The sequence below is a fragment of the Jaculus jaculus genome, chromosome 4 (assembly GCF_020740685.1).
Source record: "Jaculus jaculus isolate mJacJac1 chromosome 4, mJacJac1.mat.Y.cur, whole genome shotgun sequence".
NCBI classification, from domain to species: Eukaryota; Metazoa; Chordata; class Mammalia; order Rodentia; family Dipodidae; genus Jaculus; species Jaculus jaculus.
In genome coordinates, this window is record NC_059105.1 from 102,349,730 (window position 1) to 102,355,282 (window position 5,553).

A 5,553-nucleotide genomic window follows, 5' to 3' on the forward strand; every position below is an offset into this window, starting at 1 on the left:
TCCTTTGGCTTTGCAGGCAAATACCTTAACCACTAAGCCATACCTCAAGCCCGACTCTACCACATTTTTCCAGTGGGTTGTTTGATTTTTTTTCTCTCATAATTTTTTGTTCATATTTATTTTTTTTTTATTTTGAGAATGACAGACAGAGAGAGAAAGAGGCGATAGAGAGAGAGAGAAAGAATGGGTGTGTCAGGGCCTCCAGCTACTACTGCAAACGAAGTCCAGACATGTCCACCCCCTTGTGCATCTGGCTAATGTGGGTCCTGGGGAATCAAGCCTTGAACAAGGATGCTCAGGCTTCACAAGCAAGCACTTAACCACTAAGCCATCTCTCCAGCCCTGATATTTTAGTTGTTAGGTTTTTTTGAGGTCATTGTAGATTCCAGATATTAGGCCTCTATTAGTGGTATATCTGGCAAAGATATTATCCCATTCTGTGGGTAATCTACTGGCTCTGCTTATGGAAGGTTTGTTTATGAAAAAAGCTTTTTACCTTCACACACTCACCAGCAAGCAGCAAGAAGAGCCTGGGAAAAGGCCTGCTTCTTCCTGGGAACTCTATATATAGGCTACCATTAGAAGGGCTGCCTACTCTGAGGAAAGGGCTACCTTCCTTGGTAACACCTGTCCTCCCCTGACAGACTTGTCCAAGAGGCATATCTCTTACCTGATTCCTGATCTGATCAAGTTGACAATAGAAATTAACCATCACAGCTACCTCACCCACATCATGTAATCTAATCAAACAAATCCCCTTTGTAATTGTATTCATTTTATCTGTTCGGTTCATCTAGAGAGCCTTGAATGATATGAGCATCCTAGTTACAGCTCGGTCTTGTTCTCAACTTTCAATATATTCATGGCATTATGAAATTACATAATGCTTGCCGGAAAGTACTTCCAACCCCTTGAGACCATCTTCCATGTTATAGGTATATCATAAAATTCCATTCAGTCAAAAATAGACCTTCCATTTATTTACTCAAAGCTCTAATCTCTCCTTTACAATATGTTATTTTCATTTTAGAGATTTTTATGGAAATTATATGTTGAACGTATGCTATACTATTAAAAATTTAATAACTGAAGCCACATATAGTCAAAAAAATGGTATAAGACCATCATCTCCAAGAGTTCATTGGCAATAACATAACAATTATTTAATTTGTTCCTCAGAAGTCTCTCTCATTCTTGATGTAGAAATGAAATCTTGTACAACAACTATGTATTTGTAGGCTGGATCTGAGAAAAATCAAGTTGCTGAGATGTAACTGAAAACATTTAAATAGTATGACCCATTTTAGCAAAAGAAAGTAAGCTATTAAAAAGCTTAGTTGTCTAAGTAACTTAATAGTCTAAACTTGAATAAATGATTCATCTGTGGTGCTTTATCAGGTAGGTTGTTACTGTCTTCTTAAATTTGTTTTACTTCCTTCTAAATAGTATTAAAGGACAGGCTTCATTCTTCCCTCCTCCTCAAAATGGCTCACTATATAATGCAAACTTGCCTAGCATCCCAACTTGTAATTTTCCTGCCTTTAACTCCCAAAGACTTTGATTACAGGTATGTCCCAGGCAAGGCCCTATCTACTTGGTTGAATGTGCTAAATGGAATATGGTTTGGTTCTTTTTTAGTTAGTGGAAAATGTTATCAGCAGAACATTTTCCCTTTGAGACAGAGCAAATCGTGAAAGCAGTAATCCAGTGATCCAGGTAGTAAAACCATCAAGTGTAAAATGTAGGTGCCCATGTACAAGTGCCATGAGCTTTTTAGGGTACATATCAGGCCAGTCTGTTCCTGAGTGAAGACAGAGTTCTGGAGTCTGTTTAACAGAATAGCTTGCAGCAGATTTGGAGTTTCACCTGGACTTGGTAGAACTAGGGTGTGGGTCTGGGAAGTTCTCTGATCTCTAGGTATCCAGTTGATTATTTTCTCAGAGTGATGACCTAAGAACTAAGCTGGGTTTATTTTCCATTTCTCAGTTTCAAAGAAGGTATAATGCCCCCTGATTTGTCTGCTACCCCCTTTACACTATTTTCTGATATAACTTGAGATTGAACTCTGAAACAATCACAAAACAATACATTTTTATTCTTTGGCTTAGAATGGAAAACTGCCTCTGATTGTTTCTGTCACATAGCTTGTTGTAAGAGAGAGAGAGGGAGAGAGAGAGAGAGAGGGAGAGAGAGAGAGAAGAGAAGAGAAGAGAAGAGAAGAGAAGAGAAGAGAAGAGAAGAGAAGAGAAGAGAAGAGAAGAGAAGAGAATAACTTCCATGAAGAATAAATATAAATAAAAACAAAGCAAAACAATAAACAAAAATTCAGGCCTGGAGAGATGGCTTATCAGCTAAGGTGCTTGGCTTGCCTGTGAAGCCTAAAGACCTAGATTCAATTTCCCAGTACCAGCATAAGCCAGATGCACAAGGTGGTGCATGTATCTGGAGTTTGTTTACAGTGGCTAGAGGCCCTAGCATGCCCATTCTCTCTATCTGCCTCTTTCTATCTCTCAAATAAATAAATAAAATAGATTAAAAAATGTTAAAACACAAATCCATTTCTAAACGGTAGATATCTGCTCTACTGAGTTTAATTTCTCCTCCTTTCAATGGCAGGTGCTCCTCCTCACTTCTGGGACTGGCACGTGCTGTTCTTTTTATATCTTGTCTTCTCTCCTAGGTACATTCTGCTATTCCTTCAAGACCACCTAATAACATTGGGCTGCAAATTAAATTGATCATCCTTGAATGCTCATATGCATATTTCTTCATTTTCAAAAGGAGATACTATCTAGAATTTCCATTACAAAACATCACTGACTTGGGGATTTAAAACAATGAGATGCAGTCTTAGCACCTTGCATGAGATGTCAAATATGGAGGTATCAACAGGGAGGCACTCAGCAAGGAAAACAAGCCACTTTCCTCTCCCACCTTCATGTAACTATGGCCTTTCTTTGCTTTTGGCTGCATTGTGTTCTGCTCCATTTTCCAATTACCTTCTGTTTCATGTATGTCTCCCTAAATACCTCTGCTTCTCACTTTCAAAGACACATGTGATTGCAGTTTAGACAACCTGGATAAGCTAGTTTTTCTTCCTCTTTACAGCTTTGAATTAATCACCTCCTTCTGCTAAAGGAAACAATATTTAGTCTTTTGCCCAATAAGGTAAAATCTTCACAGATTTCAGGAATCAGGACACAAGCTATCTTTGGTGGTTGAGAGAGTGAAATAATAAGCTCACTATATCATGAGTGCAATTTTAAAGATAAAGCAATTAAATTTTAGAAAGATTAATGAGCACACTCAAGATGACATGACTAGTGCAATATTTAACCTAGATTTTGAAACTGAACCTGTTTTACTTCAAAACTCAAGTTCTTAATCACTGGGTATAATGTGTTCTCTCTTCAAGGTTGATGTAGATGTTATTTAGTATGTCCTCTCCTTCCTATCCTGCCTCTTATACAACAGAGAGTGTGTGTCTGGTTCTATGTATCATTTCTGCCACATTGTAAATTCACAGAAAAGCGCAGCCCTGTTTCTCAGTTCCTAACAAATGGAAATGTACTGCAAACATTTGATGTTTTTCTCAGTGTGACCAAAGAACCACCGAAGAAAGAATTTGTTGAATTTATTTGCTTTAAATGTTTTATTTTATTTTACTTTTGTACACTGAAGTTTGATCATATTCACCCCATTTCCCTTTCTAGCTCTCCTTCCACATTTGCTAAACCCCTTTCTTTCTAACTAATACCCTTCATTAATGTATCTTTTCTGTTGTTGTCTTAATCATTTTATTAAATTTATTTTAACTTACACTTTTATTTATTTATTTAACTTATTTATTTATTTAACTTACACTTTATTATATGAAAAAAATCATGTGTTGATTCAATCCCTTCATGTTATCCTATTATATCCCCCCTATCTGGCCAAATCCCACTGAAGGACCTCTCCAGTGGAGTTGTCAGCATCCTGTGAGCCACTGAGTTTAATTAGGATTGCTTATAGCAAATGGATGGTGTGGGCTATTTACTGGCATTTAGGCAACTTAACAGTGGCTAATCTATAGAAGTACTGCTGCTCTTCTCCAAGCAACCAATCACTGTCAGTAGTTCTTCAGAGACGTGTGGGATCTCAAGAGCTCTTTCCTCATCTATGATGGAATGTTGATGGGTCCAATCATGTACAAGTTTTGTGCATATAGGCATCACACAGCTGATATAAACTCATGTTTGAAATGGACATGTCATATCTAGGAGATAGCATTTCACAACACTCCATCCTCCAACTCTTAAAGAATTTGAAACAGAACTTATATTACTAAAGAGTACCTCCGTTAAAACTCGTGTGTGTATATGCGTTATTATGTTTTTCTTTCTGTGATGTTACCTGGCCCTTAGCAAAGGTAATGCCAATCTTCTGTTTAGAGTTAACAACTCAGCATTCACTAGCTCTTAGCATTTTTATCTACTGTGATTCTCAACATCAACTGTTACCCCCTGTAATAAGAAGATTCTCTGAACAAGGCTAAGAGCAGTACTCGACTGTGGTTATAGACATAAATATACAGAAGGCAATTTGACATGTCTGTTTAGAAAAAACAATACCTGATTCCCCACTAGGAAGTTTGACTTCCCTAGACATATGTTTTTGACCAGGTTTACAATAAAAAGTACGAATTCTTCTTTGGAGTGAACTCAACTACAATCTGAAGGTAGCTGGCTAACCCCATGACAATCACACCACTATTTTAAGAGTTGGACAGAAGACAGAGACAATGGGTCTCTTCTGTCTGCATATATTTATTGTAGGACTATCAAACCTATATAATGTAAGCCAATATAATAAATTGCCCTTATAATATATACATTCTTTCTATTTGTCTGTACCTCTAGCAAACACTAAAAACTCTTTCTTCCATACCCTTTTTCTCACCATTCCTGTTTAAACCTTCCAGCATTCCTTCCTACTCTCACATAGAGTTTACTAGTCCCATCACTGAAGTCTACTCCTTCAACCTATGGCTCATTTTGGCCCATTTTTTGTTCCTTTACTCTATAGAAGCTCATTTTAACTTAAACACAGATTTAAAAATTCAAAGCTAGAGGCCACAGATGAGAGAGAAATACAACATTTTTTATGGGCCTGTGTTATCTCAATATAGTATTTTCAATTACATCTATTTTTCTGAATATCTCATAATTTCATTTTATTTGCAGCTAAATAAAATTCCACTTTGTATATGTGACATATGTTCATAATCCACTTATCCACTAGAGGACAACTAGTTTGATTTCATATTCTAGTTATGAATGGAGCAGAAATGAACATAGAAGTATATGTATCTCTGTCATAGGATATCAAGTCTCTTTTGGTATATGCCTAGGAGTATTATAGCTGGGACAAGTGGTTCTATTTTCAGCTTTTTCAGAAATATCCACATAAATTTCCATAGGGGGTGCACTAGGTTACATTCCTAGCACCAGTGATTCAGAGTCGCCTTTACTCTATAGCCTCAGTTGCATTGGCATTTTCTTTCTTAATGAT